Source organism: Propithecus coquereli, unplaced genomic scaffold (genome assembly GCF_000956105.1).
Source record: "Propithecus coquereli isolate 6110/MARCELLA unplaced genomic scaffold, Pcoq_1.0 Scaffold119, whole genome shotgun sequence".
Taxonomy (NCBI): domain Eukaryota; kingdom Metazoa; phylum Chordata; class Mammalia; order Primates; family Indriidae; genus Propithecus; species Propithecus coquereli.
Window position 1 is genome coordinate 5,848,383 of NW_012135969.1, and position 13,433 is coordinate 5,861,815.

General features: G+C 41.1%; 1 protein-coding gene across 1 annotated transcript in view; it reads right to left on the reverse strand.

Annotated features, from left to right (window-relative positions):
* Positions 1 to 12,130, reverse strand: part of CBX1 (chromobox homolog 1) — a 20,745-nt gene extending 8,615 nt beyond the window's left edge. Inside the window, exon 1 of the mRNA XM_012662269.1 lies at positions 11,883 to 12,130. The gene's annotated coding sequence lies outside the window, so the exon portion shown is untranslated. The remainder of the gene's footprint in view (positions 1 to 11,882) is intronic.
* Between the last annotated feature and the right edge of the window lie 1,303 nt (positions 12,131 to 13,433).

Here is a 13,433-nt window from a genome sequence, read left to right on the forward strand (position 1 = left end):
ATTAATTTCTTTCTATTTTTAGTAGAGACGGGGTCTCGCTCTTGCTCAGGCTGGTTTTGAACTCCTGAGCTCAAACAATCTGCCCGCCTCGGCCTCACAGAGTGCTAGGATTACAGGCGCGAGCCACCACACCCGGCCTTTGGTGAATTCTTGCCTAGATTTATTGCGCCTCTGATTTAGGGACTGTGCTTCCTCCTGGAGGGAGATGCTTTCAGGTTTTCAGAATTCTGATTACCCTATTACAAGTATTATTTTATGAGGAAAGAAAAATCTAATTGTTCTTTTAAATAAACGCAATAGTGTTCTCTACCAAGAAGAGTGCTACTCCTTGTTTGCTTTCCTTCACTGTCAGTTGGAGAATAAGATTCATCGTCAGTCTTTAGTTATAGTGCGGGGAAAAGTAAATTGACAATCACCTTTAGGTAACAAGGGCTACTGCAACTCCCTACATTAATTTGGACTTGGAAATTGGGAGGTGCTCCCTTTTTCATTTCATTTTTTTTTTAATTTTATTTTAAAAGACTAGTCAAGTGCAGTAGTGAGAAGGGTAGAAAGTAATAGAACAAGGAGTTCAATCTGTAACTGTGAACAATCAAGTGAGATAACTCACTACTTTCATATCAGCCTCCCTTTTTCAATAGATGGAAGGAAAGCAATAGGTTATGGATTATCCAAAAATCAATAATTGTCCCCTAATAACCTATCTTCCAGGTAACTAAAGAAAGTAAAAGATAGGTATTCTATCATTGTGGTTTTAGAATTCAGAGCTATTTAAGGATCTGTGTTATTTACATTAATAACTATATATTACCCACCTAATCCTGCCAAAAGGGTCAGGATAGCCTCTGCCTGATCTCTAGCTACTGCAAGCCTCTCCTCCCTTTATCATTAGTATAGCCTCAAAGAATAAGTCATAGAATAAGAATGGTATAATTATGTTAGGTAAAGAAAGCCCCCAAAATGGGGAAATCTAAAGTAAAGCATTCTTGACTTTCAACTTTACTCACTTTTTAACTATTGTCTTACTAGCAACTCAAATGAAGTGAAGAATGTAGACAACAAGTTCCTGCTTCTCCTTGGGCTTTCACTGGCTCATCCCAGAGCCTCTATCTACCTCCAGACTGGATTCTTTACACTTGAAATTCTCTGCCAGGCCTCCCAGTGTGAGGTTTTTTTCTAGTGTACAGCTAGTTCTCTAGGGTCTGGAAAAAGTTGTTTGTCAAAATCAGTAGAGAAGTAGATTAAATGTGCAACCCACTCTTCCTATAGAATCTAGCACCTTCAGACGAGCCCTGGGACCCCTTAAACATTATTTATGGGCCAGTAATTCTCACAGTTTCCAACTGGATTATTTCAGGAGAAACTCCCTCTCCCTGAATATGGCACTCTCCAAACACCAGCAGGTACACCTGGAAGGGGAGCTATTGGAATTATTTGGCAGGGAAATTTTGAGGTAATCCAAATCAATGTAGTAGCACAATGGAAAAAAATGCCTTTAGCCAACACTACTTGGCAGTCCCCCTAAGCACCTTGGCGACTGAATCATTTTAGGCATCAAAAGTGCCATAATTATTGAGCAAAGGGTCAAAACATGATAAAACATCACAAAATGTACACTAGGGCCAACAGTCCTAGATTAACTCAGAAATCTTAATCCTGAACAATCCCTAATCTTGACAAAATACTCCAAGCTGTTTTACTACTACCACCTTTGATAGTAGGCAATTTAGATGTTCTTAAGGTTTATCACAATGTTACAGACAACAAAACTCCCGAGTTAATTATGTTGCCATATTTTTACCTATTTACTGAGTCTGCAACATTTTAAGATTGCTACAAAATACTTTACATTTGTATTGCGCTTTACTAAGTGTTACTACGTTACTAAGTGCTACTAAGTTTACTAAGTGCTATTATGTTATCTCATTTGATCCTTAAAACCATGCTGTGAGATAACCCATTCAGATAATATCTCCATCTCACAAATAGAACAGATTTAGGTGAAACAAATTACCTAAAGTCACACAATTAACAAAGAGCATAGCACTTCAGTAAGGACATCTAGCAACGCTTAGGTAACTACCCTGCTGCACACACAGAACTAGGACCTAGCCACAAACCTGCAGGGAAACCTCCCTCCAGCCTGTACAAGGAAAGGACACAAAGGTCTCTTGAGATGGCCCCTCCCTAGTGAAAAAGATTGATAATGATTTTTTTCAGAAAAGACCTTGGAAGTTATGTTAAAAAACCAATGACGCCGGGCGTGGTGGCTCACGCCTGTAATCCTAGCACTCTGGAAGGCTGAGGTGGGCGGATTGTTTGAGCTCAGGAGTTCGAAACCAGCCTGAGCAAGAGCGAGACTAAAATAGAAAGAAATTAATCGGACAACTAAAAATATATAGAAAAAATTAGCCGGGCATGGTGGCGTGTGCCTGTAGTCCCAGCTACTCGGGAGGCTGAGGCAGGAGGATCTCGAGCCCAGGAGTTTTGAGGTTGCTGTGAGCTAGGCTGACGCCATGGCACTCTAGCCCAGGCAACACAGTGAGACTCTGCCTCAAAAAAAAAAAAAACCAATGACTTTTAATTGGTTTCTGGAATATGAAGGTATACATTATTAATTAAATAAGCAGGCAGCAACAAAGCTTTGGGTTTTTTTTTTTTGAAACAGAGTCTCGCTCTGTTGCCTGGGCTAGAGTGATGCGTCACCCTAGCTCACAGCAACCTCAAAACTCCTGGGCTAAAGCGATCCTCCTGCCTCAGCCTCCCGAGTAGCTGGGACTACAGGCACGCATCACGACTGGTTTTAAGGATCAAATGAGATAACATAATAGCCCTTAGTAAACTTAGTAGCACTTAGTAACGTAGTAGCACTTAGTAAAGCGCAATACAAATGTAAAGTATTTTGTAGCAATCTTAAAATGTTGCAGACTCAGTAAATAGGTAAAAATATGGCAACATAATTTTTCCTATTTTTAGTTACCCAGCTAATTTCTTTTTTATTTTTTAGTAGAGACGGGGGTCTCACTCTTGCTCAGGTGGGCCTCGAACTCCTGAGCTCAAGCAATCCTCCCACCTCGGCCTCTTAGAGTGCTAGGATTACAGGGGTGAGCTACTTCGCATGGCCAGAGCTTTGGTTTTTAATGCCCCAGTAGTCTTTTGAGTCTTTTAAATTGACAAATACAGAATTTTTAGTTAAACATCCAGCAAGTAGGTTACAGAGAGGACTATTAAGAAAGTGAAAATTTTAAGAAAACAAAATTTATGTCCCAGTGAATCTAGGAACAGCATAAATCCAAAGCGAGAGTAAAGAACTCACAGATCTTTAAAGAGAAAAAATAGTACTGTTGTGATTCTCCTTACCCACCCTCGCTCCACCCCTGCACTTAGGATCTAGAAAATGGAAAGGAGGAATAATGTTACTTGAAGGTAGGCTGTAAAGTATGAAACGCAAGATTAGGCATCTTGCTTTATTTAAATAGTTTGTACTGTGCAAGGGTATGAGGAGGATTTGAAAAGCCAGTGTGGGCATAGCTCTTGGTTGCCACCACAAACATGAATCATAAAGGGCTACCCCAGGAACTTACATGGTAACAGATTTTTTGCCAGCTTGAAAAATCAAATTCTAGATGTGAGGCCAAGGTAATAACTACAGACCTCAGAAGCTGAACCAGTAGGGCTTCTAGCTAAATACTAAGGTGAAACATTTATTACAAAATTCTGATAGTTGTCTTTACTGAGGAAGAATTCACAGGAAAGCAAACTTGTCGAGAACTTTCACCTGTGTGAGAATCAGAATCACCTATGGAGTTAAGAAATAAAGATACCCAGACCCTACTCCGGATCTAATGAATCAGAAAGTGGTATGTATTTTTTTGTTTGTTTTGTTTTGTTTTTTTTTGTTTTCTTTTTGAGACAGAGTCTCACTGTGTTACCCGGGCGAGAGTGCCGTGGCGTCAGCCTAGCTCACAGCAACCTCAAACTCCTGGGCTCAAGCAATCCTTCTGCCTCAGCCTCCCGAGTAGCTGGGACTACAGGCATGTGCCACCATGCCCGGCTAATTTTTTCTATGCATTTTTAGTTGTCCGATTAATTTCTTCCAAATTTTTAGTAGAGACGGGATCTCGCTCTTGCTCAGGCTGGTCTCGAACTCCTGAGCTCAAACAATCCGCCCGCCTCGGCCTCCCAGAGTGCTAGGATTACAGGCGTGAGCCACCGCGCCCGGCCTGGTATGTATTTTTTAAAGTAATATTCTCATTTTTCATAATTGTAATATAATACATATATTCACATCCAGTTATAAAAATACATAATGCAGGAAATCAAAGTCCCCTGGCCCAAAATCTATCAAAGCATGTTTTGTTCTTCTATAAACAGATACATACATGTGAAAATAGACATTACTGTTCTACAACCTACCTACCTTTTCATGCAATGCAGTGTACCTTTGATATTGTTCTGTACAGATCTCCATCCATTCCTAACAGCTGCCACAGTATTCCATTGTATGGAATACCTTGCCCATTGTGGATAATCATCCTTTAATCATTTACCTAGTGGTGAAAATCTGGATTGTTTCTAATTATTTTTATTATTACAAAGAATGCTGCTTTGACCATGACATCTGCATCTTTAGAAGCTCCATAGGTGATTTCGATGCACACTCTTGGATAATAGCCACCGCTATAAATATATTCCTTGAGTGAAATTACACACATTACTGCAGACATAAATTGGTTCTTACAGTTAGCTAAAAGGCAGGTGAACATTTTATTTTCTCCATCAAATTTACCTTAAGGATGGGGCAATAAGAAAAGTAACAACTGATGTGCTTGAAAACAAAACCTTCTCTGTATCACATTCAACATCATCCAATCTAGACCTTTTTTGCATAGCAATGAACTTGAGAGAACACTGTGAAGGGTCCTCAGTGTCCCTTTCACCAGGAGAAGACAGGAGCACCAGAAGAGTGATTAGGGTTCCTGTGTGGTCTGCTACCCAGTGAAAGACCAAATACCAAGATAATAAAGGAAAACAAAACCAACTCCAAGCCTCAGCCCCCAGTATCTATTTTTTTTTTTTAGACAGAGTCTCATTCTGTCACCTGGGATAGAGGGCTAATTTTTTCTATTTCTAGTTGTCTGGGTAATTTCTTTCTATTTTTAGTAGAGACAGGGTCTCCCTCTTGCTGAGGCTGGTCTCAAACTCCTGAGCTCAAGCAATCCTCCTGCCTTGGCCTCCCAGAGTGCTAGGATTACAGGCGTGAGCCACCGCACCCGGCCAGCCCCCAGTATCTTTCCCTCCTCTGACCTCTCAAAACAACTTTATGCCTATAAGCAGTCACATATATATTTACTTCATACCTTAGCTTCTGCATCTGTAAAACAGATGTAAAGACCCTCATGGAATTACTGTGAGGATAGCTTTTATGACCTCTGATATTATGTTTATATATTTGCATATTATGTCCCATTTCTTCATTATATACTGCCTAAGCCTAAGAATAGCTCTCTGAAACCCAGTGCATTGAGAACTCAATGAGAAAACAACATTTTTGTCCTATGTATATGGCTGATATTCATGACTAGGTTTTTTCAAACAGCAGAGAGGCTATAGAATATACTCAAGAAGGACTCACATGCAAGTATGGCTATTATGAACAAACCAATAATCTAAAAACAGAGAAATCAAGATCTTATTTCTGAAAGACTGAGCCACAAAAGCTACCAGAAATCAAGAAGTCAAATTTCACATACCCAAAGTGCAGTAATTTCTTTTTCTTTTTTTACTTTTTTGGAGGGCCTAAGATGAGCCTATATAAAATATAGTAATTTCTTTTGCTCTTCCTTTTATCTGGCACAGGGAGGTAAATAAAATCACAAAGTTTATGTAGTAAATGGCAAAAAGAATTTATCTTCCAAAAAAGATAACAGAGGTAAGAAAGGGAAGTAGGCCAGGCCCGTAATCCTAATAATTTGCTTGTGAAAAAAAATGTAATATTTCGGAAGACCTACATAAGTACAAAAATCAGTTTTGATGATCCATATAGTAAAGTTCTATAAGAAAATTCAGAGGCTGTGATTTCAGTCTCAGCTTTTACATAAATACTTTTTAGCCAATCACCCAGCTAAATCAACAATGGTCTAAGAACTCAAATAGCTTTTGCTGCATTCAAGACAAAAATATTGAAGTCACCCTTGATTCCTCATCCTCTATATCCTCTCACTAAATCTTGTTGATTTTATATCTTAACTATCTTTCAATTCATACTTTTTTCTACCCCCACTGCTACCACCCTATTGCAAGCCACCATCATCTCTTGCCTGGATAACTCCCAATCCAATCATCTCAACACCAGCCAGTGATTTCAAAATGAAGATCTCTTCATATCAGTATCTGTGGGCATTTAAAGACCCCATGCACCTAACCTATCAATCACAATTACCTTCCCTTTGCCTTACTCTTCACTTAACCAATTTCCTTAGTTTAAATGTCACTTCCTTAGAAGGCCTTCCCTGAAGCCCCAGACTAGGTTAACTCTTTGTATGAACATGTTCCTATAGTATTCATTTAACCATTATCTACTGGGCACCTCTCCCGTGAAGTGCTGGAAAAAAATGGGGTGAACAAGACAACAAAATGCCTGGTCTCTTAGACCTTATATTCTAGTGTACACAGGTGAGTGAGCATTGGTGGGTGTGTGTGCACGCATGCATGTACAAAGCATGGCACAGACAATAAACAAGAAAATATTAGTGATAAATGTAAAGAAAATGTTTACATCAACATTTAAACGGAGACCTGAATGACAAGTTAAACAACTCAGACAAAATCAGAAAAGCACTCCAAGTTTAGGGAATAGTTGGTTCAATGGTCCTAAGGTGAGAACAAGCTTGCTTTATCTCAGGAAAAGAAATGTGGCTAGGTGGAAAGAGCAAGACTAGACTGAGGTAGTTGTAGCAGGCAGGGGCCAGATGACAATTATTGTGCATATCACTTCCTATTTCATTCCTTCTTCCATCTGGCTCTTTTTTCCATTCTGTTTTCCTTCCCTCCCTTTTGCTTCTAGCTTAGGTTTAAGATCTAGTCAATAAATAGCTATAAAAGTTTGTTTTTGTTTGTTTTGAGAAAGGGTCTAACTCTGCTGCTAGAGCTAGAGTGCAGTGATGTCATCATAGCTCACTGCAACCTCAAACTCCTAGGCTCAAGTGAGTCCTCAGCCTCCCAAGTAGGTGTGACTATAGGGACATACCACCATGCCCGGCTAATTTTTTAAGATATACTTTGTAAAGACAGAGTCTCACTATATTGCTCAGGCTGGTAATGGCTACAGAAGCTTATAACTGCAGTTCTACTAGCTTTTAAAATAACAAATCAAATCAATAAGCATTTATTAAGAGCCTTGTGGAATATGGGGTGACCAGTTCATCCCGGTTAAAGCACTGGGAAATGCCACCACATTGCAGGAACTCCCTCAGAACCTGGCAAATGGAGCCATTTGGTCATGCTGGTGGGATATGTAGACACACAAGCAGAGGCTTTTCAGAAGCCCTTGATGTTAACTAGTAACAGATAACACTTAAATAACGCACATAAAGGCACTTAATTCAATCCTCACAACACTCTATTAAGCCCATTTCAGAAATGAGGAAATCAAGGCTTACTAGAGCAAAGAAAAATTCCCAAGATCCCCCAACAGTAAGACACAGACACACACACACACAAAAGGTAAACAATGCAAGTGAGAGTTCAAAATGACAAGCGTATGTAATAATTACCAAAAGAATAATAAGGAGTAATAAGTAGCCACAAAAGCACTATAGGAGGTTGGAGGAAGTACTGGCTAGAGTGATTAGGAAAGGTTTTGAAAAGGTGGATTGAAGCCAGGCCCCACCAGCATTTGAAAAGGTAGACTGGAGGAGCGCAATTTGGCCTAAGGAAAGAACTGTTGTGAACAAAAGCAATGTGACATGTACAAACCAGTTTAGGCTGCAGTAGGCTGAAGAGGAAAGTGGTAGGTTAAAACATTTTCTACAAGGTCTCTTCCCATTTAAAACGAAGGCCAAACTCCTCAGTGTAACACCTAACACCCTTTGGTTCCAATCACTCCAGACGAACTATACTCCTACTTCCCTCACAAAACCCACACTCCTGTTAGAAGACTATAACCTTGTCATAACCTGAACATATCCTGCATGTTTCCTCCATGCATGGCTTTGTTCGTCTATTAAGATGTGTTTCTGTTCAGGACCAACAGCCAAAATCCTACCCATTCTTCGAGACCCAGTTTAAATGCTACTTCCCCCATGAAGCCTACCCAACCTAGCCTATTATTGCTCTTTTCCTTGGGGTTCCCAAGGCATTTTGTTTCTAGTTTTACTTGCACGCTGAATTACAGGTAGGTCGGGGCGCTGTGCAAGCTGTTGAACCCTATCTAGGCAATAAGGATGGATGTCTCAGACTCAGACAATCAGGGAACAGAAGTTCAAAGCTGTCAACTTTCTAGGGAATGATCGGCAAGATGAATCTGATCAATAAGCCCTCAAGAGAAAAGAAGGAAGAAGTATCTTTTGTTGAAGGAATAAGCAACTACATACCAGTCTTCACAAGGCAGGTGAAGGCATGTGTAGAATATGCATGTTTCGAAACCGCTTTTAGTCTGTTTGTTAGCTGTGGCTGTTTGTGAAGCAAATGCTTTCCAGATGGAAAACTTGACTGAGCAGAAAACAAGAACTTCTGCCACACACACAGTGAGCTGGAGTTTCATTTTTAAAGGAACACCAGCCCTTGAATCCCAGAGAATTTAAGGCTAGAATATTGGTGGTGTGAATACACTTTCAATTTTATCTGAGATGTGTTCTGAAACTTGGCTAACCTCCTTTGAGTATGCTGACATGGATGAAACTATACACAGAGCTTTGTACTGAGAGGCCACAAGGGCTGGCAAATGTTAGTAGGACACAGTGAAACCTCAAGCAGATCTTTCAAAGGTTAATTTAAGATGAACTAAAATGATTATAAAGCTAGACCAGAATTATGACTACACTGGAAACACATCAAAACACCACAGTGAACCCCATAAATACATGTAATTATCACCTGTCAGTTAAAAATTAAATTAAAAAAAGGCCAAGTATGGTGGCACGTTTCCTATAATACTAGCACTTTGGGAAGCCGAGGCAGGAGGATCACTTGAGCCCAGGAGCTTGAGGTTGAAGTGAGCTATGATCATGCCACTGCACTCCAGCCGAGGTGACAGAGCAAGACCCTGTCTGGAAAAAACAACAACAAAAAAATTGGAATTGGAATTAAAAGTAGAGACCAAAGCATTCAGATAACAAAACAAAACCCAACTGCTGACACTGACTTCTCAAAATACCACAGCTCTGTTAGGCCTTTAAGGTGTCAGCTATTATTTTAAAAGGCACAATTTCGATGACAAATTAGGTCGCCCCCTTCTGGTCATGAAATTATACAAGCTTAAGGCAGGAAAGATTTTACTCAATTCAAATACTGACAGCATCTGAATTTTGTCCATATTTGAATAACTTCTCCATAAACTTTGGAAAAGCTACTTAAGTTTTCAACAGACGTCACTGTTGGGAAATCCTTATTGTTCAACTCTATACAAAGGATACTAAAGATTTTTCAAGATTCTTTTAAAACAGAAATATTCAAGCTATTTTGCTTGCTGCTGAAACTCAGAACCTGGAGGCTAAGGGATCTAAAATGGCCAGGTGTAGATCTAAAGGTCTACACCTTTTCCATATTTAATACCACGGCTAGTACATTAAAAACTGAGGCTAAGAAAAGCATGCCGAGGGCGAACAGTTTTACTCTGACGAATGTCACAGGTTTAAGACAGGCAAAAAAAAAAAAAAAAGACAGGCAAACTACTATACATAAATACACATTAATTATGCTAACACATGGAGTTATCACAATGGATCTCAAAGCCCTAGCCATTCATTCATCAACAATCTGAACAGCCTACTATGAGCCAGACACTGGATGAATGAGCAGTATGGGAGCCCACAGACTAGCCATTAGCCTTCCACTCCAAAAACTCCTCAGAGAACATATGAAGTGAAAATCTACCATCTAATGCAAAATCTTTTAAATCACCACAGATAGTCTATGAAAAAGGGAGATTATGGTGGATAAACTACAAGATTACAAAAAATGAACCAATTCTCTTTTTAAATGGTATGAACAAAAAAAGTAACATTTTCCTACACCCTAAAATGGTCCTGAGAAAGTATAATGGTGGCTTTCTTTCTTTAGATGTATAGTTAGAAAATTATAGGTATACTGTATTAAAAAATGCAGAAGGCTAGGGTACCTTACTTGGTCTCCTTTAATAAAGAAGCTAGAAGCACTAAGCTACATACACACTATTTACATTTTTAATGATAAGCAATTTGGGTTACAGCAGCTACCGAAGAAAAATGTTGCCACAGGGAAAACCAAAAATGACTTAAGGTCTTCTACTGCCCTGAAACTTCATTAAGGTGCAACCGGACCCAATACAGGTGGCTTTTCGATTATACCATTTTCCCTTGTAAATGTCTACAAGGCACTTAGGGAGGCACACAGGTATTATTAACTTCCCATCTGTATTCCTGAATCTATTCTAGTATAACTGATCTCTTTGTAAATTCCACCTCAATTGAGTTAAACCGATACATGTCTAAATATAATACCAATCCATGAAAAACTCTCAAACGAAACTTTGAAAAAAGGGTAAAATATTGTTCCCTTTGTATTCAAATCTTCCAACAAGGAAAAGCTGGCTAAAAAACATGAGCCCAAGAAAAATATATTATTTCATAAGTTCACATACTTACTTTTCCTTGTCTCCCAGTTTCCCACATCATCTCACAATCTCTCACTACCTCACTCCATTCCTTAACTATTAACTCATCTATTCATTTTTACGATTTCACCACCCTCTGTGATACCAGTAACAATCCCAGATAAGAACTTATGGAACTAATTTTGAATCAAAGCAAGAGCTGCACTTGGATTTCTTTTTTTTTTTTAAACTCCCCAGAGCAATCAACGAGCGAAGGTGGTAATAGAAAACCTGGAAAAATGAAAATGTGTTCGATCTTCTCTTCACACATTATTTTTACAGCCTCCCCACTGTAAGGGCCCATCAAATAGCAGGGGTGGCCCGTTTTCCCCTTTTCTCTTCCACACCTTACAGAAATACTCTCATACTCTCGGGATCTCCGCCCTACTTATTCTAACAGCTCCTCCCCCTCTAGAGCCGGCCGAGTATCGGCCCCTCCCCCTCTTCTCCCTCTCCCCAATTCACTTAATACCTTCCCTCATCAGCACACTTTCAGATGTCCAGCTCCCTCTTCCAATTTACTCTTAAGTTACTTCTTCGTATCTCTGCAAGCGATAATCCTTTGGTAGCCAAGGCCAGACCCGATATCCTCAGATTACATTTCTAAACCTCTGGTCTCGAAGTCGTCAGCCCTTCCTCACGCGTACCCAAGCATTAAGGCTGTCCCCTTCCCAATTTCCTAAAGTGTTTCCTCTCCAGCCCTATTCCACAGCCGCCCATCCAACCAAGCAGCATTGTTTTGGTCTACACAGGCCCCGAAGAGCGAGACCCCCCCCGCAAGTGCTCGGCCCACCCCTAATCACTTCGATCTCAGGATTCGCCGCCCCGCCCTCTCCATCCTTCACGCTGCTGGCGCTAGACCCTCAGCGCCAGGCGGGGTGCTCCCCGGGGAAAGTGGAGGGACAGGGTGCTGGACCCGGGCACACTCCGCGCTCCTAACGGCCGCCGCGAGAGAGCGGCCCCTCACCCTGGGCTTCCGCCGCCGCCGCGCCCCCCTCCCCCGCTCTCTCTCCTTTAGCGGGCTCTTCACCTCAGAGCAGCGCCCAAAAACCCGAGAGGAATCGGTGCTGCGCTACTGGCGCGTCGCGTCGGGCCAGCCGGGGGAGTGGCGCCCAGGAAAAGCAACAAGCTGGTGGCCGCCGAGGAGCCCCTCAATGAAGCGGCGTACCGCAGGCCCCGGCCAGCGGCCCTCCCCTCTGTCGAACAAAAGAGCCTCGCACTCTGCGCAGCCCGCCGCCCGCACTGCGCAGGCGCGACGACCCGCCGCACGGCACCATGGGACTCCGAGTCCTTCCAAGACTACAAAGCCCGAAGTGCTGCGCGAGTCCACGCCACGCACGCACAACTTGCGTGGGTCATAGGAAGTTTTAGTTTTTAAACTGCGGTGGTGGAGGCAGTGTAGTTAAGAACGTTGCAACCTCGAAAATTAGAACACGTGATCTTACAAGCGAGCCCTAGATGCTTCATTCGAAAAATGAACCACTTCTGAACAGTTCTGTAATTCACATCCCCGAAATTTTTGAATCTTAACAGGTTCCTCATCAGCTTTATCAAATCTCCGCCGTTTTAAATCTCTGTAAAATTCCTACTCTTCAGGGTTGAGATTACTTCCCCTTCGAGGCCTTTCCAGACTCCGTAGACTAGGTCTCGTCTCTCTGGTAGGTATTCTCATGGCTTCCTAAATCCTCTTTTTCATTGGCCACGCCAGTGGGAGGCTTTAGTGCCGACCCCTTAATCTCCATGAGTACCCCTCACCCAGCTACCCCACAGCAACGGAATTAGGCAAAAACCCTGCTAGTTATTCGAGAAAAGTGTTCTGGTTTTTCTAATTTCAATTACATTGCTTTCTCCAAACCTGTTCATATGGAAATTCAGTCTCCCGTCATGACATTCACCCATTTTAATGTCATTACTTAATGTCTGCCTTCCCTTCTGGACTCTAAACTCCCATGAGGGTGCACACCCTACCTTGTGTTGTTCACCACTCTATCCCCAGTACCTAATTCAGTCCCTGGCATACAGTAGTGAATCAATATTTGTTGAATAAATGATTAGGTGAATGAATGAGATGTCCTTCTACCTGAGAGAAAATTGAGCTGATCAGGCTTTCCTCCATCCCTCCTCTTCACCTCAGATTTGTTTTTTTTTTTTTTCACTCTCTCCCTTACTCTCCTTTTCCCTATCTAATTAGGAACTGAATAGAACTTCTACTAGGAGAAGTTAACTTTTTTTTTTGATTTGAACATTAAAGTATCCTTCTAATCAGGAGGAAAGGGGAAAGGCAATTAGTCTATTGGACGCTACTCCAGAATGCAGGAGTCTGCATTTATGTAACAGTTTTGTGGGTACAGGCACTGTTCAGCGGTCTGAAGAATTGCCATGAAAGAAAACCAGCTCAGCAATATGATAACAGAGTTAAGTTAAAAGAGTTTCAAGAAAGCACAGAGAGAATTGTTTCTGAGACATTTGGGTTGGGTCTCTATGCAGAAGCAAAAATTCATCTACTCCCTCCTGAAGTGTCCTGTTTTGAATAACATTAATGATGAGAAAATTAGTTGTAATAATATTAGTTACTAATATT